A 24,106-nucleotide genomic window follows, 5' to 3' on the forward strand; every position below is an offset into this window, starting at 1 on the left:
TTCCCTCACCCCTGTAGCGACTGAATCTGCCTGTAGTGAAACCGGGGCTCCACTTCACTCGGCTGCCCGACAGATCCGCTGCTACTTCCCACTTTAACCTGAATAACAAACCGGAGCTCGGTGCTCAGGTTGGATCCAAACGGAGAGCTCCGGTTTGTTATTCAGGTTAAAGTGGGAAGACGCAGCGGGTTTATCGGGCAGCTGAGTGAAGTGGAGCCTGTGGAGGAAACACCGGGACCGTCTGGACATAATAGTCCGTGGAGGTGCGGCCGTGTTCGGCTGCACAGATAGGAAACCCCTCGGTTGACAGGCCGTCGAATGTAGTTCGTGTAGTGTGTTCAAATGTAACTGACACAGGGCGACGTGAGGCAACGCAACAGTTGGCTTTTGTCGCTGCTAGTTCTTTGATGTTGGTTTGGTGTGTCTGCACCTTAAGATCGCTCTCCAACAAAATGGACGAGCTGTCGGCGCTGACTTGCCATCAGAGGGAGTACCAGCTGAGCAGCGTGCTGGTAATTACAGAGACATGGCTGAACGCGGAAGTACTGGACACGATCGCCGCGCTGGACGGATTCCAGCTCATCAGACATGACAGGACAGTGGACAACGGTAAGAGGAAAGGAGGAGGGCTGGCTGTGTTTGTGAATGATAGATGGTGTAACTCTGGGCACATCACTATCAAGAAAAAGCATTGCTGCAGGGACATTGAGCTGCTGGCTGTTGGCATGAGACCATACTATCTACCTAGGGAGTTTTCTCATGTCATTATGGTAGCAGTGTATGTCCCCCCATCTGCTAAAGCTGAGTCTACTTGTGACGTTCTCCACTCTGTTACGAGTAGGCTGCAGACCAGTGGCGGCTGCTGGTCTTTCAAACAGGGGAAGCTCACTTTAAGTTTACATAATAAAAGTTGTCATATTGTAGCGAGGCAGTAACTTATAAAAGGAGCATTTAATTGAAGATGTTTTTCAACCACACTCATGCCATAGAACCACAGCAAAACACACCTCAAAGATTTTCAGATGGATGAAAAGACCTGTTAATTTTCCCCACCCTTTGCACCAAATCAGTCTGAGGTGTTGATCTGCCCTGCTGTTTAACTCTAAGTTTCTCCTCGTAAGGAAGACTATCAAATGACTTTGCCAAAATCCGGTACACAAATTCAAATTGTCTGCCATTATGTGCAGCTTGCTAGCTCGCTCGCTAGTTGGGGCTGCTGCGTGAGGCTAGTGTGACCACCTGTGAGTGCTTTGGGATGGTGGAGGGGCTCATGGCAGCACCCGCTGCTCGTTGGGGACAGTAACTGCAGAGCGACAGAAGTCAGAGTCTCCAAGCACGAGTACAGTCTCCAATAACACCAGAAAAAGATGCTAGATTTGTCGCTAGTCGTTTTTAACAAAGAAAAAGTCACTAAGAGGATTGGAAAAGTCTCCAGATCAACTTGGAACAACGGAATGAAATGAAACTTGAAAAATGCTCTGGTGGTGGTTTATATTTCAAGATCGCTGATTCGCTCATTTCGCTGTCAATCAAAAAGCAGAAGCCCAGCGTCCAGGCCAGCCGAGGCCAGCCCACTGCCCCATAGACCCCCAGAGACGCTGAGCGTCCGATGGGCAGGACAAAACCGAGCATTTATCCAATGACTGTCTAGTTTCGCTGCAGTGGAACAACCCACTCTATGCTTGCCCACTGAAGTCTTTGTACACTGAGCTTCCACTGTTTAATGCACTGTGATGCTACGGGATCGCGTCAGTGACCTGTGATAAGTAGCTGATTCTGAACAAAAGTTGAACGCGTTCTAGCGCATATTTAGTCAATGAAATGTAAACAAAACAGTACATATTTGACCACTTATTTTTTGACATTCTAGGGTAAGCTGAGCTTCCCTTGCAGTCTTAGAGCAATCACCACTGCTGCAGACACAGCACCCTCAGGCTCTCCTTCTGATCTCTGGGGACTTCAACCATGCCTGTCCTTCCACCACCCTCCCCACCTTTACCCAGTATGTTTCCTGCCACACCAGAGACAATAAAACACTGGATTTATTTTATGCCAACACCAAAGAGGCATACCACTCATCCCCCTGCCCCCCCTGGGAAGAGCTGATCACAACCTGGCTGTCTGCCTGTCTACAAACCTCTGGTGCAGAGGGAACCAGCAACCACCCGCACTGTGAAGAGGTGGTCTGATGAGGCCGAGGAGGTCCTGAGGGACTGCTTTGAGACCACTGTGTGGGAGGTACTCAGCGATTCACATGGGGAGGACATTGAAGCCCTGTTTACATGGTAACGATTCTGGGATAAAACGGCAAACTTCTGTTGCAGTTTGGCCGTCCGTTTACACGAGAACGGCGATCTGGCTGCCTGAAACCGCAAACATTTGAAAACGGGTTCCGGAGTGAAATCTTTTTGAAACGTTACCGTTACCGTCGCTGTGTAAACTGCCAGCAGGCGTTTCATGTGAACACCACATCCCTGGTAACACAACAACAACAATGGCGGACTATCGAGCTGTGTGTTTGCTGCAGACTCTGCTGAGTTTATTTACGTTCCTCCAGCAAACACTAGATTCCCTGCACACGTTGTGTGATCAGCGGAGACACATAAATAACATTCGCCAAATACTGAATCCACCTATACGTTGACGGAGGGCGGTCAAAAGACGTTTTTGGACCAGACCTGGGAGAACAAGCCGGTGGTGGGAACATTTTGTTAATGCCGTTGTTGACGAGTGTGAGTGGAGGGAAAACTTCCGTATGTCTGAAGCCTCTCTCATTGCTCTGAGTGAAGAACTTAGTTCGTACATCGAGGGGAAAACGACGAACATGAGATCGCCAGTTGACATCTTAACAAAGATGGCGTGCCATTTATATTATTTAAGTGACGAGGGAAGACTACGGAAGACCACCAATGCCTTCAGCTTGTCCCGCACGACTGTGTCGATCATAGTCCGGCAAACGTGTCGGGCCATTGCTGTCCACCTTGGTCCGAAATACATCAAGCTGCCTTTCACTGAGCCCGAGGCAGAGGAGCTAGTGTCTGGATTTCAACGCGCTCATGGTATGCCTCAGTGTTTGCTAGCGATAGACGGGACCCACATTGAGATACAACAGCCATCTACCCACTCCATGGACTACATTAACAGGAAGGGCAAACATTCCCTGAATGTCCAAGCCATCTGTGACTACAGATACAGATTCATGGATGTTGTCGTGAAGTGGCCTGGGAGTGTTCATGACGCACGCATCTTCACCAAATCCAAAGTAAATACCTATTTTAAGACCGGGAGGATCCCTGCACTGGAAAAGCAAGTAGTGGACGGAGAGGAGGCCATACCAGTTTTTCTTCTGGGGGGACCCTGCCTACCCCCTACTGCCTTTCCTTATGAAAGAATATTATCAATCAATCAATCAATCAATCAATCAATCAATTTTATTTATAATGACCACTATGACAAATCACAATTTGCCTCACAGGGCTTTACAGCATACGACATCCCTCTGCCCTTTGGACCCTCACAGCGGATAAGGAAAAACTCCCCAAAAAAAACCCTTTAATGGGGAAAAAAATGGTAGAAACCTCAGGAAGAGCAACTGAGGAGGGATTCCTCTTCCAGGACAGACATACGAGCAACAGATGTTGTACAGAACAGATCAACATAATAAATTAACAGTAAACCGTATGACACAATGAGACAGAGAGAAAGAGACAGAGACAGAGACAGAGACAGAGAGAGATGCAGGACAGACGGTAATGACAGTAGCTTACAACAACATTAATGAAAGTAATAATAATTACTTTATTAATAATAATTAATAATAATATATTAATATCTGATAGTGTGTGACAATAATCATATGTGTATAATAACAGTAGAAGTATGACTAATGATAACAGCAGCAGCAGGGGGCATCTGGCAGGACCACGGCAGCAGCACAACCACACACGTCACACTATCCAGGCACCACTGCAATACGAGTTAACCTGAGAGACAGTGGAGCACAAAGGCTCCAGAGAAGAAGCCGAGTTAGTGACATCCAGAATGGCCGAGTTAGCAAGATGCAGTAATAGGACACGAGAGAGAGAGAGAGAGACAGAAGGAGAGAAGGTGCCCGGTGTATTATAGGGGGTTATATTATAGCGAGCCTACAGCGCTATTGACAAGATGATCAGTTCGGGAGAGGTTAAAGTCAGCACGGGAAACCTCTGTTGGTTAAGGACTTGGTATTGAATATAATGATGGAGTAATCATTTCCTTAGATTTTGCGACAGCACTATCTGATAAACATCTAGTATAGTAACTGTTGCTGAGTGGCATGTAATTGAGTAAAAAGCAATCAAAAGTAATCAAATAATGATCCGATAGCAAGGGATTCTGTGGAAAGACTGTTAGGTTATCAATTTCAATTCCATACGTCAGAACTAGATCGAGGGTATGGTTAAAACAGTGAGTGGGTTCATGTACACCCTGACTGAAGCCAATGGAGTCTAATAATGAGATAAACGCGGTAGCCAGGGAGTCATTATCAACGTCGACATGAATGTTAAAATCACCTACAATAAGTTTATCTGATTTAAGAACTAAACTGGATAAAAATTCTGAGAATTCAGAAACAAATTCAGAATACGGGCCAGGAGCACGGTACACTATAACAAATAAAAGTGGCTGCGAGGTTTTCCAGGTCGAATGTGAAAGACTAAGAACGAGGCTTTCAAATGAATTATAATCTAGTTTAGGTTTAGGGCTGATTAACAGACTAGAGTTAAAAACGGCTGCAACTCCCCCTCCTCGGCCGCTGCCTCGAAGAATGTGGGTATTATTATGACTTGGAGGAGTGGATTCATTTAGACTAACATATTCATCTGGACACAGCCAGGTTTCGGTGAGACTGAGTAAATCAATATGATTATCTGAAATTAATTTGTTTACTAACACTGCTTTAGACGATAGAGACCTGATATTTAACAGTCCGAATTTAATTCTCCTGTTTTGTCTTTCTGTCACAGAAGAGGTTTAAATTTTTATGAGGTTGTTATGCACAACTCCTCTTTGTTTAATTTTAAATAATTTAGGTGGTTGGGGGACAGACACCATTTGTATAAAGCTATGAAAACTATGGCTGGGTAACTGAACTAGAAGCTCAGAGAAGCGTATAGGACTGCGACTCTGAGTCCTGATCTCAACTCCAGGTTGTCAGGGATTTGAATTACTAATAAAATTTGTCAGGTTCCTAGAATTGAGAGCAGCTCCATCCAAAGTGGGATGAATGCCGTCTCTCCTAGTAAGACCAGGTTTGCCCCAGAAAGTTTGCCAATGGTTAACAAAACCCACATTGTTTGCTGGACACCACCTGGACAGCCAGCGATTAAATGATGACATGCGGCTAAACATGTCATCACTGGTCAGATTTGGGAGGGGTCCAGAGAAAACTACGGAGTCCGATGTCATTTTTGCATATTCACACACCGAGGCAATATTAATTTTAGTGACCGCCGATTGCCGTAACCGGGTGTCATTGCCGCCGATGTGAATAACAATCTTACTGAATCTACGTTTAGCTTTAGCCAGCAGTTTTAAATTTGATTCAATGTCGCCCGCTCTGGCCCCAGGGATACATTTGACTATGGCCGCTGGTGTTGCTAACGTCACATTCCTCAGGATAGAGCTGCCAATAACCAGAGTTTCAAGGACAGAGTAATCAAACCTACAATGAAGTAAAAAAAAAAAAAAAAGAAAGAAAAAAAAGAAAACAAAGTGTCACTGTGCACCCTCCTATGACTCAGCCAAAAGTAACACAATGGCTTTATAAATTGTTATCCTCCTGAAGTACATCCTCCTGTAGCAGTGCACGTCTGGAAGTGTTCCTGTACACTTCCAGATGTGCACTGCTACAGGAGGACATACTGATGTAACCAGTGGTGTCTGACTCTGTGTTGTGTGCATTGTGTTTGAGGAAGAGACTCAGACGTGGATATCTTTGGATGCAGTCTCCATTTAATCTGATGGAAGCAACCTGACAAAAGCAGTCTAAATACAAAATCCTCCGGTCAATAACGTTGTCTTCCATAAAACGTGCCCCTATCCCATGGAGATCAAGAACAAAAGGGCTGTTGTAAATAATACAAAACTAAAATAGGAAATAGGATATCTGACAAAAGCAGCATAAATACAAAATCCTCCGGTCAGTAACTTTGTCTTCCATAAAACGTGCCCCTACACAAATTAAATGACAGAAATATGTTGTAGTGTATCATAAGCACTTCACAACACGTTTAAGCTAGCCAGTAAACTTCTAAATGCAAATAACAGATGCTAAAACACAGAAGTTTCTCCCAACTGCAAGGCCGCTTAGCTCTCCCACGGAGATCAACAACAAAAGGGAAGAGGAAAAGGCGCGGAAACACTATTTAAAGAGGGCAGTGTCACACTGTATGGTAAACATAGGGGCACAGTCTCAAATTAAAGTTCCACATAACTGACTTGGAGGCCTAATGTGTCAGGTATTAACTAAAATAAACAGATTACACAGATTTTGTGTAATTATAACACAATAACTAATGTACATTTTCTTTTATACATATTACTGCTGCATCATTGATCCTGTTACACTGATACTGGATTTTTTTTCGTAGATGTAATGGATATTTGTATTAATTAATTTACTTATTAATTAATAAGTATTAATGTCCCACAGTAGTCAAGAATAGGGCTGCAACTATTAATTATTTAATCTTGGTTAATGCTTCTTCTGTTTGTTATGGGGCATACTGTTTATATGACTTTTTTATCTTTTTTTTATCAATCAATCAATCAATCAATCAAACTTTATTTATATAGCGCCTTTCATACATCAAAATGCAACCCCAAAGTGTTACTCAAAACACTTCTCATGTGACCAGTACTCAAGTTGAGGGGAGATGAGGGGGGATGGCATCCCCCTTGAAATAAAAATGGTCAAAATCATCCCCCTTCTAAAACTGCCATCCCCCCTTTCCATCCCTTGTGTCATTTTTTGAATGAATGTGGTATTACTGCTATTTCAACATTTAGTTTTACCTTTGGTTTCACGCATACTGAGTAAAATACTGTGGGCGAGGGCACCCATAAAAAGATATTTTTATATTGTATCTCAGCGAGCTGCGCCGTGGATGTTATGCCTGTGCCTAGAGGGCGCCCAAACGATGCATAGTGCATCCAAATTCACACTTGCTCATCTCTGTGGATTTTCTCCGCAACCATGCATTGTAGCAAGAAGCTACTCATATCACGTGAAACAGTGGAACCGCAGCTTTCCGACAAGACCAAGCACTTGTCGGTAGTCCAATGTTTGCACAACGAAAAAAATGACAAAATTATAATAAAATGATGTATAACAAAGCTTTCATACAGCTTTGCACACACATTACTCTTGGATGGATTACTCACGAATGCAGGGTCGCACAGAAATGCCACGCATATCCAAGGCCGGTTCTACGCAGGGGGAAGAGGGGGCAATGCCCCTTAAACAAATGTCATGCCCCCTCAAATCAAATCCGCCGAAAAAGGCACAAAACAGAAAAGTTTTCTCTGTCTCCACTCCACTCCGTGCTGTGTGCCGGCTGTAGAAGGAAGGATATTTTTCTTTTATTTTTTTAATTTTAATTTTATTTTTTGTTTATTTTATTTTTCAGTTTTCCTCCCTGAGGGATTGCCACCTTATTGTGGTCAGGGGGTTTGCGTGCCTCAGTGACACTAAGAGCTATACCAGCAGGAGCTTAGTCTTCAGGTGTGTGTGCATATCACATGAAAGCGCAGAACCAGAGCTTTCCAATGATACCACACACATCATTGTGCTGTGATCCCATCACGCTACGCTAAATACAGATCAAATGTCTACAAAATAAAAACCTGACGAATTTCTTTACAATCCATGATACACATCTTGTTATCAGTCACTTCATACAGTGAGGAATAATATTATTACTATTTTTCTATTATCTTAGATGTAAATATTGCATGTTTCTTTCAGATAAAACACATTTTTGACTTGTGAATGAGTCAGTGGAATTTCTTGCAATAATGAAAAATTACTGGCTACCACATGTTTTGGACAACTGTGAAGTGACAGAATGTCCCACCATCATGGTTCTTATATTGCCAGATTCCAGAGAGTCAACTTCCAACTTGCTATGGTGAGATACATGTAAAAATGTAAGAATTTAGTAACACGGATTTGTTTTGGAGTTGTTGTTTGAGCTTAAAAGTAAAGGCAGGAAAAATACCCCAAAAAGGCCTAGGGCCCAAAGGGTTAAACAGTGATATTAAAAGGAAGGTGAGAAATTATTTTCAGCCCCATAACTATTTTGTCTTCAGTGTTTTGTTTTGTTTTTAAAAATCCACACTTGAATGTTGGACATTTTCAAGAAAATATGTAGTTTTCTTAAAAATCAACTGGAAGAGTAATGTCATGTGCTTGCATAAGATTTCTGCTCTGTCATTCTAACAAAACCATAATGAGCTTTCTTTTCTTCACATAGAGGATAACTATGGCCAGCAAGCAAGGGCAAGAAATATTGAGAACAAAAAGCATGCCTATGAAAATCTCTGTAAACTTTTATGAGATAGGGGAGAGTGGGGTAGGCAGCCATAGAATTGGTTCTATGTATTTTGTATTATTTGTATTTTTAATATATTTGTATATTTTAAGTTTCAATTTGCACTCCATGCTCTGAAGTTGGGAATTTTAACCTACAATATTTGTATTTGTATCAATAAAGATCAACATTTTTCCCAATTTCTTTTTCATTTTTTCATGAAGGGGTTCTTGTTTAATTTATATTATTTAATTAATCACAATTAAAAATTAACCCTTAGATACCAGTTTTGATCATATACCACCAACTGCTTTTTTGAAAAATACACTATAATTCAGTATACTAAAAGCAAAATTGACTATGATTATTAGTATCATCGGTTGACCCAAGTAGAATAAGAAATGATTTTGCACTTGTCCTGTGCATTTGACCCTAACTATGTATAGCAGTGGTGCTATGGCAGACCCTCTGCGCTGTCATCAGCACAAATTATGTCCCCATGTGATAAAATCCACCATCCCCCCTGATTTTTGTTTTACAACTTGAGTACTGCATATGACCTTTATGTATATGCAATATACGATAGGGTTATCGCAGCTGGCCCACCTTACAGGTACTCTGCCCTGCACCATCTGTGAGCCAGTGGCATCGCTCTCTCCTCTACTTCCATCTTTCAGGCACCAGCACTGGGCAAGAGTTGAGTGGCTACAACAGGTCATCAGATGGGCACCTTCCCTTTTTGATGTTTCGTCAAATTAAGCCCATGACACATCGGGAGGGCTTGACAGCAGATCCAGCATCCTGGATCTACCCCCGCTGACTACCACCCAACTCTATGCCGTTGGTCCTTCGAGAGGTTGGCTCTGCCACCTTACCTCTCGCTGAATCCAAATCCAACGGGACGCTGCCTCCGCCTGCCTGGTGATGTTGCCTACCAGCCGCTCCCTGGCCACACCTTCGATCCCCAACCGTCCAAGTGTTCTCCAGAGTGACTGCCCAGCAAAGCCCCTGCAGCCGACCTCTACTGGTAGATTCCAGGCCTTCCATCCGTTTTGCTGACTCTCTGAGGATAAGGGCTTGATATTTTTTGAGCTTGCACTCGTACGCCTCCTCAATCCTCTCTTCCCAGGGTACTGTTAGCTCTATGAGCACCACCTGTTTGGTACCTCTAGACCAGAGGACCATATCTGGTCTGAGGCTAGTGTGGGCTATCTCCTCTGGGAATTTGAGCTGTTTCTTCAGGTCTGCCTGCATCTCCCAGTCATTTGCTGAGGCCAGGATACCTTTGCTCCTCCGTCCCGCTGTAGCAGTCTCTCCTGACCTGATGAAGTTGATAGAGTGGGTCCCGGTGGAAAGTTCTTTCGGCTTTTTCCTTGCCTGTTCCACCCCATCTGCCAACTGAGCTCGGATCGTGTCGTGATGCCACTGGGATTTCCCATCTGCCAGCCTTGACTGGCAAGATGAGAGGACATGCTCCAGGTTAGCCGGCTTCCCACAGAGCATGCAGCTGGGGCTCTCTGCCAACCCCCATGTGTGGAGGTTTGATGGAGTAGGCAGGACATCATAGAAAGAACACAACAAGAACTTTATCCGATGTCCTTCCATGCTCTGGCTGTCCTGCCAGGTCAGGGCCCTCTCTCGTACTCACTCCCACCTTGTCCAGCTGCCTTGCTTCTTCAAGGCTACAGCCTTGACATGCCGGGTTTCCTCCTCAGCCTTCCGGATCTCTCTCTGCACCATGCTTCGTTGTTCCTTTGGGTCAGCTTTTTTCTCCAGCTTGTTCTAGTTGAGCAACCCAGTCCAAGCCTGCCCTGGGCTACTGTCCCAACAATGTCAGCATGATGCAGTCGATCCTCTGCCTCTGTCAGTGCTCTGCTGGCTGACCACTTGCGGCCCGTCCTGACCACAATGCCTGCTTGGCGCACTCTTTTGTCCTTGCTGGCTCGCAGCATCGTGGCCGGTCATGTCTTTGTTGCTTTATACTCCTCGACTACTGATGTTACAGGCAGCTGCAGCTTGCTGCCTGTGCTGTACAGTCCAATGGAGCAAAAGCTTCTTGGTACACCCAGCCATCTCCTTAGATAAGTGTTAATCGTCCTTTCCAATCCCTCAACGGTGGAGACAGAGACCAGAGCAGTCTAGGAAGTACCCCGTGCTGGTAACCCCAGGCCTTGTACTTGCTGGGTAGGCCGCTCTTCTCCGGGGATGTCATCCAGGTGTCTGTTTGGACAAGCATCTCCCTCACACTCTGCTTATCATTGAGTCTGCCCTGTACCATTTCCCCCAGCTCTTCACCGATCTCTCCTTAACCATTGGGATAATGGCATCCTTGATCTTAAAGCGAAACCGGTCCTGGACACGCCCCTTCCTCAGTACCAGGCTTCTGGATTTTTCAGGTTTAAACTCCATCCATGCCCAATCGGTGAGCTCAATCAGGTCCTTCTGGTACTGATTTTGCCGTGATGGTGAGGTCATCCATGAACGCTCTTACAGGTACCTGCTGGATGCCGTTTGCCAGCATTGCCCCCTGATGCAACTTCTCTGCTGACTTGACGAGGAGGTTCATCGCTGCGGAAAACAGGATCACGGAGATTGTGCAGCTAGTGACATTTCCCACCTTGAGCTTCTGCCAGTCGGTGGTGAAGTCTCCACAGGTGAAATGCATGTTGAAGTTGTCGAAGTAGCATTGCAAGAGCTTCTGGAATCGCTCTTGGACATGGTAGGTCTTTAGCGTCAACTCCACTAGCTTGTGGGGTACTGTCCCATAATCATTCGTCAGGTCTAGCCACAGGACTGCCAGGTCACCACGGTTCCTCCTCGCATCCTTAATGATTTTGGTGATTACGCTGGTATGCTCAAGGCAGCCCGATACCCCTGGAACTCCATCCTTTTGAACTGACGTATCCATGTACGTATTGTCCAACATGAAGGTGGTCAGCCTCTTTGCCAGAATCCTAAGGAAGATTTTGCCTTCAGTGTTGAGGAGTGAGATCGTACGGAATTGCTTGATCCCTGCAGAGTTCTCTTCTTTAGAGATGAAGCATCCTTCAGCCACCAGCCAGCTGTCAGCAAGGATGTCCTTCTTCCATGCCACTCTCAGTAACTTCCAGAGTCGTCTCTTGAGCCTTTCGCAATATTTGTACATCTTGTAAGGAATGCTGTTGGGCCCTAGAGCTGATTTTGCTCTGGCCTTCCTGAGGAAGGTATTCACTTCCTGCCAGCTCGGTTCCTCAGCCCTGAAGGGGATGGATGGTTCAGCTGGTTTTATGAGCTTCTCCATGTCTCCCAAGGCGTCCTCCCTTCTGGGGTCGCTATGTACCTGGCGGAGGTGCTCCTCCACCTCCTCCTTTGTTGCTTGCAGCTCCCCAGATCTTTTGTCACTCAGAAGTTTCGACAGGTATTTAAATGGATTCTTGGTAAGTCTGTTCTTTCCTTCATCCGTCGCTTCCTGTCCCTGCAGTGACATTCAGCTCTTCGCAAGGTCTTAATGCACTCTCTCAAGTTGTCACAGATTTCTGTGATTGCTGGTTTCTCATCTGCTGATGCTTCACGAAAAGCCTTCCTCAGCCTCTGCAGATCCCCTCTAAGGACTGCTATCTCCTTCAGGCGTCTGTTTTCCTTTGGCTGGATGTTTGTTCTGGCTTTCAGCTCTTTCTTCCCAAAGCGATCAGCGCCTATACTCCAGATGATGGATGCCATGGCTCTGAATTTCTTCCCCACATCTCCTGCCAATGTTGTCTCCAGCACTTGGTCTACATCGTGGTCGAACATCTCCCACTCCTTCCTTGCCCCTTTTCTCGCCTCCGCCCCTCACTCTCTCGCACTGCTGCCAAAGCCCTGATCCACGCCTTCATTACATCCCGCCTTGACTACTGCAATAGCATCCTTTATGGCACAACCTCCAAACTCCTCAATAAACTCCAATATATCCAAAACTCTGCCGCCCGCCTCCTCACTCACACCCGCTCTCGCGACCACATCACCCCTGTCCTTCAGAACCTCCACTGGCTCCCTGTTCCACAACGCATCCACTTCAAACTCCTCCTATTCACCCATAAAGCTCTCCACAACCAGGCCCCCTCTTACCTCACAGACCAACCTTCTCACCGTCCCCAAGACCAAGCACAGAACCTGGGGGGACAGAGCCTTCTCCGTTGCTGCCCCCACCCTCTGGAACTCCCTCCCAAAACACATCCGTGACTGCACTGACCTCCCATCATTCAAATCACTACTCAAAACTCACCTGTTCCATTCTGCTTTTAATGTTTAGCTACTTTTATTCATTTACTTATTTACTTGTTTTTTCACTCCCATTACTATTCCTCTTTGTCTTCGATGTCTTTGCTGAAAATTGTTGTTTTTTTTATGTGTTTGAACTGTCTCTGTAAAGTGACTTTGAGAACTTTGAAAAGCGATTTTTAAATAAAATGTATTATTATTATTATTATTATTATTATTATTATTATTATCATTATTATTATTATTATTATTCAATACCACTTAAATTTACATACTTCCAACAGTGTAAACAAAACATTATACACTTTGCCAAGATAAATTTATGGCAGAGCTGTTGCATTGAATTGCATTAGATTGTACAGGTAACGTTATTCCTAAAAACAGTGACCACTGAGTGCATGCAACGTTACGGTGCTTGAGTGCTAGCATACAGTATAGAAAATACCTCAAATATGCTGAACAGTATTTAGCACACGTACCTGAAGAAGGTCTCTTCGTGTCTTAACAACCTCGGGTGGTAGATTGCAGCCAGCAGTCGATTTGCTTGAGGTTGGCGGATCCACACAAGTCGGAGAAGTCGTAAACAGGAGTTGAAGAACGACTGTTGGAGGCCGAGGACGAAGAGTCTTCTGGATTGACTTGCAGATCAGCTGTTTTGATGCCGGCCTCTATGGCGGAAGTCGCTGGCGATCCACCCCATATCTGCTCACATAACTTGAAAAAAATCAGAACCACACGTCCGTGGCCACTCCGCCATCCAGAGTCCACCACATGTCTGTATTTTCCTCGGATGGCTTTGAGCTTTGAGGTCACCTGGGCTTTGGTAACGCAGTCTTTCTTGTGCGGGAACACCCTCCCCTCCTGCAGTTTCACTTGATGGATATTGCTGGAGAAATGTCTCCAAGATATTCACGTATTTCGACTGGCATGATTCCCAGTCAACATTTTCTTGAAATTTCGATGCCTTATAGTCCAGGGTCACTTTGAGTAGCAAGCTCACTTCATCGTCCGTCCAGACAAAGGTATCCGTGCGTGCTTTCACCATTGTGTCTTCTTTGTTTTGGTTTGTAATCACCGCGTTGTAGAGGAAGGCGTTTCAGCAGAGGCTTGTGGTGGTGTTGCTTTGCAAATTTACACTGCCACCCATTGGCCTGGCGTGCATACTACAGCATTTCCAGTAGATTTTGCGGCTCTGTGTGAACGGGGATCGTTTCAATAACGTCATCATATAAACTGCTGCTTCTCCAACACCAAACCCTGGATTACTCCAGATATAAAAGCTCTCCTGAAGGAGAAGTGGAGAGCTTTTCACTCTGGAACTAAGGAGGAGCTGAAGGCCATGCAGAAGGAGCTACGGAGAAACATCACGCTGGGAAAGGAAGGATATTAAAGGAAGATGGAGGAACAGCTGCAGCAGAGCGACGTCAGCGGAGTCTGGAGAGGTCTGAGATGCAAACAACCAGACTCCCAGGCTAGAGGCAACCAGAAGTTGGTGAATGATCTGAATCTGTTCTTCAATAGATTTGATCAGTCTGCCCCTCCCCCGGCCCAGACATCACGGCTGCAACCCCCTTATCCTCACCTTCACTTTCCCCCCCACCTACACTCCTGGCACACTGCTTCGACCCCTCCCCCACCCCCGCTCCCCCAGACATCTCACCACCCCCACTCTTCTCCCCACTCCTCCCCCCACCTCATCACCTCCACCCCGCAGTACACAGCCCCCCTGCTCCAGCTTGTCCTTCACTACCTGTCAGGTGAGAGATCAGCTGAGGAGGATAAAGACGAGGAAGGCTGCGGGTCCAGACGGCATCAGCTCCAGGCTCCTAAAGTCCTGCGCAGACCAACTGTGCGGGATAGTTGAAACCACCTGAGCCTGAGGCTGGGAAGAATACTATAGCTGTGGAAGACAACCTGCATGGTACCTGTGCCCAAGACTCCGCACTCCAAGGACTTCAGCAGCTTCAGACCGGTGGCATTAACATCGCACCACATGAAGACTGTGGAGTGGCTGGTCCTGTCTCGTCTCCGTTCTGCAGTAGGCCCTTCAATGGACCCGCTGCAGTTTGCCTACCAGCCTGGCATTGGGGTGGATGACGCCGTCATCTTCTTACGCCATCATCTGCATAGAGCTCTTTCTCACCTGGAGAAGCCCAGAAGCTCTGTGAGAATCATGTTCTTTGACTTCGCTAGCGCTTTCAACACCATACAGCCTGCGCTTCTGAGGGACATACTGGAGCACATAGGGGTGGCTAATCACCTCACATCCTGGTTCCTGGACTACCTCATTGACCAGCAGCAGTATGTCAGGACCCAGAACCCATTATTTAAATGTTTTCATAAAAGTTATCATAAATCATAGTAACTTGGTGGGAGTGTAACTGTCTGAGAGACAGTTTTTACAGAGATTTAATTAAAATGTTTATTTTATATTTTTCAGTAATAATTGAATCAATGTTTGAATTCATACATTGAATGTGTAATGTAAAATGTGTTAAAATGTAATAAATACGTTGTTTAAAAGGGTAACTTGAATTTAAAACTGGATTAAAATACACTACCTTAAAAATCATTTTTGGTTTAAAAAATCCAATGCTTTTGAATGCAAGTTTTATTTTGATGTTGAGTGTCACAGGCCAAATGAACAGAGTTTTATGAAGGGCACACCTGATGCATTATGGGTCAGGAAACAATAGGCAGCAGAGAGAGAGACAACATGCCTGCAGAGAAAAGAGCCAAATGTGGCTGCAGAGGAATAGAATACTACGGCCTAAATGAACAATATTCTGCATGGTTCAAGAGGTGCACACGGGGTAGGGCATTAACAGAAAAGTTGATTTGTCGATGTGTCGACGTCAGTGGCACAAGTCGACACCCCCCGGGAGGAGTCGACAAGTTGTGTGTTTTTTCCCTCTCTCTCTCTCTCTGTGTGCTTGTGTACGGAATGCAATCGCTGCCTCTGATTGGCTTACACTGATACTTTATCCTTGACTAAGTGAACAAGCGTACTATAAGCGGAGCAGACTCCAGTCATTCGGGTAGTCGAGCGCACTTCCGCATTGTAGTTTCTTGTAAAAATGTCCGTGAAAAATCCCTGCGATGTGAAAAATACATGCTGAGCAGTCACTGGTGCATGGAGCGGAGTCCATGCTGTCGTAAAATCTGAGCTTTGCGCGCACAGGGCTTGCGGATGTCCGCTTTGAGTCCATGTGGACCTCCGCAGAGTCCGTTCCACGTACGTTCTGCCCGAGTATGTTTGGGCCTTGACAGACACACATCGCATGTGTGGAGATACTTCACTTTCCTCCGCCGTGTCAATGTGATGACGTCATCAAATGACTTGTCAACTCGACTTCGACTTTATTGACAGATAAGTCGACCTGAAAAGAATCAAAGTCATTAATGCCCTAGCACACTGTAATGTACTTTGATTGTGTCATATTTGTGCAAAATATTACTGAAATGCCTTTTGTATATACTTTTGATATTTTCTGTTGCTGCGTTCATGGACTGGGATCTGTCTATTAACAGATGTTAGAATCAGAATCAGAATCAGTTTATTTGCCATTTGCAGAAAAACTGCATTGGAAAAGAGTTCCAAGAGCTCAGCATAAAAATACATGAAAAACAGTAGACAAGGTTAAAAAAAAACAAACAATAAATATGCATAAATAAAAGTAATAAAAAGAGGACTTCCGGTGGGACGGTAAAACAATATGCACGCCTGAGTTGTGAGCTCTCCTAAGCCAACATAATAATCTCCGCCAAAACTCGAGAAGAAAACACAGGAAGACAGAGCTTTCGACAATGAGCGGAGGTACGACAAGATCAAAGAATAATAAAAAAAACCTGATAATCAAAACAAAGAAATTAGCCAGCCGGCGGACGAGAAGAGCAAACTAGCAGCTGAAGCTAACGACACCATGGCTACATTTCAAGCTAGCTTGGAAGGCATTAGCAAATAAATCCAAGCCCTGCAAAACGAAATGAAAGCAGACCTGAAAGCGTTCAAGGAAGATATTTCAACCCAAATGAGAAGTGAGCTGACAGAACTCAAGGGCGACATTGACCAGAAATTTGTAAAAATAACTATAGAGATGGATGAGCAAAATGAAAAGATGAACGCAGCGCTAACGCGCATTGAAGATGTTGAGACATGGAGCTCCGAGGCGAAAAATGCACTGCAGGAAATGATGAGAGAACACAAGACCGTGAGGGACAAACTAGATGACCTGGAATCGAGGTCCAGATGGAACAATTTACGAATATATGGCATACAGGAGGATGCAGAGGCGAAGAGTGACTCGGTCGCGGCGTTTATGGTTGGGTGGCTCCGGGGGGAGTTCGGATTGGATGGGGATCTGCAGATCCAGCGTGCCCACCGAGCCATGGCACCTAATCCCAAAGCAGGGCAACCTCCCAGATCAGTCGTCATTAACTTTCAGCAGTTCAATGGGTAACACTACATAATACGGCCCGCGACTTAGAGCGTACCTACCGCTCACTTTGCACCTAATTTAACAGAAGTACTGAGTAACTCTCGCTCCCCCCCCCCCCCCAATAACCCCCATATTTTAGTGTAACTAGGCTGCTTCTTAGCGCGTAACTCCCGTTGACTTATGTCCTACTTTACACCAACTTCCACAGAAGTACAGAGTAACTCTTGCTCACTTCCCCCACTATTTCCCTCGTGTTTTACAGTATAACTAGGCTGCGTCTGAGAGCGTAACTCCCGTACAATTATGTCCTACTTTGCCCGGACTTACAGTGTAACTCCTCCTGGTCTTTTTTTCCCCATCAATCATTTTAAGTACCAGGTATATTAAATTAAATAGTCTGCTGTACAATATGAGCACAGCCTTTCGCTCTTTGCAATTGTTACAATCTTTTTTTTTCTAAGTGTCAGCAGGCAAATTTCACCCCTATTCCAGAGATGTACTATTCATTATGGTTTGGAAAAATAATATGTTGGGAAATGGGTATACAGTATGGAAACTGGCTCATAACAGGCTGGCTGGTAGCAAACTTACCTCTCTAAAATGCACATCTATGGAAGTCTCGTACTGTCATCCAAGGGCAAAACACAAACTATACAGTAATAAATCCACAATAATGAGTCATTCAGAGTTATAAAATGTTTTTATTATGGGATTACACAGAAAACACATGACAGGCACTATTCCTCTCATCCATACTCCGTAAGTACAGTTATTTTTATTTATTTCATTTATCCTTTATTTAACCAGGTGAGTCCCATTGAGATTGACATCTCTTTTACAAGGGAGCCCTGGCCAAGAAGGCAGCAAACCAAAATTACAACAATAAAACATCATAAAACATAGATAGGTACATGAAGTACATACAGTACACATCAAACTGTAATCAGTGTCTAAGTAGATCTTAATTTCCCTGTAACTAGTGTCTAGGTATAGCCTACCTCTCCTGTGAGTACTGCCAAACTACGGAGAACCGGGCTGTATTATGAAGTTTGCACTGTTATCCCCTCCTTAGTGTGTAAGTACACCCTACCTCTCCTGTGAGTACTGCCAAACTACGGAGAACCGGGCTGTATTATGAAGTTTGCACTGTTATCCCCTCCTTAGTGTCTAAGTACACTTTAGCTCTCCTGGAGGTACACGCTAACTACAGGGAACCGGGCTGTATTATGAAGTTTGCACTGTTATCCCCTCCTTAGTGTCTAAGTACAGTCTACTACCACTGTAACTAATGTGTAATTAGAGCCAGTGAGTTAGAACACAGTTACTTCAATGTTTCACAAGATAACATCATCTGAAAACAATCCAAAGACGAAACTAAGTGTCCCTGACAACATAAAATAACACATTTCTACTGGTTTTTGTTATTTACGTTCAGTTTTGTTCCTTCTGTTATAAACTGTTCAATCTAGTCTTGATCCTTTATTGTGATCCATTTGGTTTTTCTTAGTCAAAAATAGTCAGTCAAGTCAGTTTCAGTTGACAAATGTACTTTCTAAGTCAAAAGTCAAGTGGAAAAGATCATTGTGGTACTACTATCATACTGGAGTGTGACACCCAGTGATGGAGATGGAAGAATGTATGAGCTCCTCCGGATAAAAGGTGATCTTGATCCAACTCCTTGGGTCAAGGCAGAGATCGGGGTCATGGGTGGCTAGCCATCTCCCTCGTTAGGTTGAATGTCAAATCCACATGTAATTTTCCACAGAATCTCTAAAAAAACATCACCTGTGCAGAAAAAGAGGTATTACTATGTTGCATCATCAACTTCAATTTCTTTTTGTGGTCATTATCATTGTTACGTAAATACATCACAGTAACACAAAGTGAGCACGCTTTTAACTGTAAAGTTTTTCTCGGCATGCAATACTTTATCCTGTCTTTACATTTCACATCATGAATCATTAGCCTTTTAAACCATAACAAGTGGATTACATTTCCTTTTGAACTACAAAGTTTGTGTTTTTAAACATTCTTAACTGTTTTCCACTTAACTATGGATAACAAAACGTATTTCGAAAATGTAGGCTACATCAGTGCACACACCGTATTACACTTGACTATTCATCGGTCAAATAGCGTTCATGACCCAACTGTAATGGTGCAAATGTATACAGTACACTAACACAAATACAAATGGCAAGGGGCCACGAGGCAAAACAAGTGCAGCATTTTAGAGTTACAAGTAGGTCGCGAACAGTAATTGCAATGCCAAGTAAGTGTAGTGTAGAGGGGAAGCACACACACTATAGCTATGTCCCGATTCGGGGTCTGCGTGCTTGAAGGACGCGGCCTTCATGGCCGCATCCTTCAAGGATGCAGGAGCGTCCTCCGAATGCCACCTCAACCGTTGTGAAATGGGACGGTCTAGCCTTCGGAGGATTTCCTGGTTCCGCAAGCATGTCATGATTTGTGTCGCATCACGACGCAAGGGGCAAAGGCAGTTAATATTTTGTAGTGTTTTTTATTATTGTATTTTATTTATTATATTTTCATGGAGGAGGAGTTGCGTCTGCAGCGGCGGAACCAGCTTATCCACCTTATTTTCGAACATGGAAGTAAATAGTGATCAACTTCCGTTTTTTTGTGCGTGACTTCCGGTCAACCGATTTCCCTCATGCTTTCCCTTACCGGAGCTAACGGTGCAAGCTAATTTTTTTTTTCAATTTTCAGTTGTTTATGTTAGTCAATCAGTTAGTTAGTTAGTTAGTTAGTCTGTGTATTTTGTATAACATTAGATAACTGTGCCCACGTTTCCGTTATAACGAAAATTTATTCCCTCTAAACGCAAATAAATTGCACGTCAATCATAAACTATGAACCAAAAAAGCACAATCTATCCCGAGTGAGACAAACTGATTGATCCCCGTCTCCAGTGTACCAGCAGAGAACCTGCAGAACCGAATCAGCGAAAAAACACACCGGGCTACACAGCCTCTCTACCTGAGCAGCTGAAGCTGCGGCTAGCACCCTCGACACACAGACGGTGCTTCTGCATGCCAGCCAAATGTGTGCGCAACTGTGAGAAATAAATATGTGAGGTGTACGCTGCTTTTCTATCTTTTTTCCCTTTTCTTTCTTTCTTTCTTTCTTTCTTTCTGTCAGCGACATACACTCCTAACACAGGACGGGTTGTTTTTATTGACTGAGTTGATTATTAAGCCATAGTGATGCGCAGATCGGCTCTGATAGCACCCGAATCAGCATGTACGCATCAACCATCCAGCCGTTACAACATGATTGAGCTAGCAAAGCACTTTTGTGTTGCTATGTGTGGTATTTATTCAGTTTTGGGAAATCACGATGTCTAGAAAGCATCAGTGGCTGCAGCTGACAGGGACAGCTAACGTTAACACTAGCAGCAAAGCAAACATCGGAATCGTCATCCGTTAAAAGCCTCCCGTTGTCGGATATGACATGAAACTACTCCAGTTAGCTCAATCATGTTGTAACTAAGACATCCGCTGGAGAAAATATTTTTTCACGGGCCACTTTGTGAGTTTAGTGAGTTATTACAGACACGGCTAACGGCTAATGGCTAACAGCTAACGGTTAGCCCAGCTAATCTACGATAACCATGTTATTAATTACACACAGAGAAAATACTAATGTTTGTTCAGTCATTGTGTTTATAGACTTTACAAACATCAGATTAGTCTAAACGGTGATATAGTGACATGAAAAATGTGATATATACATATATAGAGCTAAACTCAGCAAGGTAAACAACAAGGCGATTCCCATTTACACAGTGGTAAGAGTGCTGGACTGGAAGTGTCGCACAAAAAAAACGGAAGCTGGCTGCGTTCTGCTTTGCTTTCGTGTTTCCGTGAAAAATAAGGTGGATATGACGGGCGTCTTCTGCAGCACAAGCTAACATCGCTAGCTGCGTTAGCATCAACTCACCAAGACGTTGATAAACGCATTAACACTCCCACAGCACAGGTCCTCGGTCCCTCCCTCACGTCTCCTGTTATCGTTGTTATCGAGTGTTATCGTTGTGTTTACAGCAACACTTCTCACCGTAGACATTGTGTAGTTTCACTTGATTCCCTCCGTCGTCTGATTCCTGTGCCTGCGCAGTACAAGCTTCTCCCCTCGGCCTCGCTGAGAGGTGGTACTTCCTGTCTTAACCAATGGGAAATGTGCACCTCCCTTTTACTTCCTTAAAATGCTGCACTTGTTTTGCCTCGTGGCCCCTTGCCATTTGTATTTGTGTTAGTGTACTGTATACATTTGCACCATTACAGTTGGGTCATGAACGCTATTTGACCGATGAATAGTCAAGTGTAATACGGTGTGTGCACTGATGTAGCCTACATTTTCGAAATACGTTTTGTTATCCATAGTTAAGTGGAAAACAGTTAAGAATGTTTAAAAACACAAACTTTGTAGTTCAAAAGGAAATGTAATCCACTTGTTATGGTTTAAAAGGCTAATGATTCATGATGTGAAATGTAAAGACAGGATAAAGTATTGCATGCCGAGAAAAACTTTACAGTTAAAAGCGTGCTCACTTTGTGTTACTGTGATGTATTTACGTAACAATGATAATGACCACAAAAAGAAATTGAAGTTGATGATGCAACATAGTAATACCTCTTTTTCTGCACAGGTGATGTTTTTTTAGAGATTCTGTGGAAAATTACATGTGGATTTGACATTCAACCTAACGAGGGAGATGGCTAGCCACCCATGACCCCGATCTCTGCCTTGACCCAAGGAGTTGGATCAAGATCACCTTTTATCCGGAGGAGCTCATACATTCTTCCATCTCCATCACTGGGTGTCACACTCCAGTATGATAGTAGTACCACAATGATCTTTTCCACTTGACTTTTGACTTAGAAAGTACATTTGTCAACTGAAACTGACTTGACTGACTATTTTTGACTTAGAAAAACCAAACGGATCACAATAAAGGATCAAGACTAGATTGAACAGTTTATAACAGAAGGAACAAAACTGAACGTAAATAACAAAAACCAGTAGAAATGTGTTATTTTATGTTGTCAGGGACACTTAGTTTCGTCTTTGGATTGTTTTCAGATGATGTTATCTTGTGAAACATTGAAGTAACTGTGTTCTAACTCACTGGCTCTAATTACACATTAGTTACAGTGGTAGTAGACTGTACTTAGACACTAAGGAGGGGATAACAGTGCAAACTTCATAATACAGCCCGGTTCCCTGTAGTTAGCGTGTACCTCCAGGAGAGCTAAAGTGTACTTAGACACTAAGGAGGGGATAACAGTGCAAACTTCATAATACAGCCCGGTTCCCCGTAGTTAGCGTGTACCTCCAGGAGAGCTAGGGTGTACTTAGACACTAAGGAGGGGATAACAGTGCAAACTTCATAATACAGCCCGGTTCCCCGTAGTTAGCGTGTACCTCCAGGAGAGCTAGGGTGTACTTAGACACTAAGGACGGGATAACAGTGCAAACTTCATAATACAGCCCGGTTCCCCATAATTAGCGTGTACCTCCAGGAGAGCTAGGGTGTACTTACACACTAAGGAGGGGATAACAGTGCAAACTTCATAATACAGCCCGGTTCTCCGTAGTTTGGCAGTACTCACAGGAGAGGTAGGCTATACCTAGACACTAGTTACAGGGAAATTAAGATCTACTTAGACACTGATTACAGTTTGATGTGTACTGTATGTACTTCATGTACCTATCTATGTTTTATGATGTTTTATTGTTGTAATTTTGGTTTGCTGCCTTCTTGGCCAGGGCTCCCTTGTAAAAGAGATGTCAATCTCAATGGGACTCACCTGGTTAAATAAAGGATAAATGAAATAAATAAAAATAACTGTACTTACGGAGTATGGATGAGAGGAATAGTGCCTGTCATGTGTTTTCTGTGTAATCCCATAATAAAAACATTTTATAACTCTGAATGACTCATTATTGTGGATTTATTACTGTATAGTTTGTGTTTTGCCCTTGGATGACAGTACGAGACTTCCATAGATGTGCATTTTAGAGAGGTAAGTTTGCTACCAGCCAGCCTGTTATGAGCAAGATATTTAAAACAAAATTACTATGAATCGGGCCCCAAAGTGACTAAGTTGTTGGCGAGAAGACTACGGAAACGACAGACAGAAACAGCGGTCCGTAAATTACACGATCCCAAAACTAATCATATTATATCTGAACCGAAAGAAATTGAAAACATATTCAGAGACTACTACAAAGAACTTTACACTCAGACTTTAAGCCCTGTGAGGCAAATTGTGATTTGTGATATTTGGCTTTATAAATAAAATTGATTGATTGATTGAATTGACTCAACTGCCCTCCTCAAATCCAAATGATGTAAAAGCATTTCTCGACACTTTGGATTTACCATACATCGGTATAAAACGAAATGAATGCATAACAAAAACGATAACTAGAGAAGAAATCCAGAAAGCAATAGGAAAACTAAAAACAAATAAATCACCTGGCAGTGACGGATTTCCGTCCCAGTGGTATAAGAAACTAGAAAAAGAATTATCCCCTCTATTACACATCACATTTAACTGGATCCTGACTACAGGTGTTATTCCTCCTTCGTGGAATGAAGCGATAATTACTGTGCTCCCTAAACCATTAAAAGACAATCAATATTGCCAAAATTATAGACCAATTTCAATTTTAAATGTTGACGACAAACGTTATCCCTCTATCATAACTTCAGTCATTTGTATCAGACTGAATAGATGAAGACCAAACTGGCTTTGTTACAGGAAGACAAACACAAGACAATATTAGAAGAATGTTACACATTATACATAGAATACATAAAAATAA

At 43.7% G+C, this 24,106-nt stretch overlaps 1 pseudogene; it reads right to left on the reverse strand.

Annotated features, from left to right (window-relative positions):
* Window positions 1-1,904: 1,904 nt before the first annotated feature.
* LOC125906354 (uncharacterized) lies at window positions 1,905-12,344 on the reverse strand (annotated as a pseudogene).
* Between the last annotated feature and the right edge of the window lie 11,762 nt (window positions 12,345-24,106).

This window comes from Epinephelus fuscoguttatus, linkage group LG18, assembly GCF_011397635.1.
Source record: "Epinephelus fuscoguttatus linkage group LG18, E.fuscoguttatus.final_Chr_v1".
In the NCBI taxonomy this organism is placed as follows: domain Eukaryota; kingdom Metazoa; phylum Chordata; class Actinopteri; order Perciformes; family Serranidae; genus Epinephelus; species Epinephelus fuscoguttatus.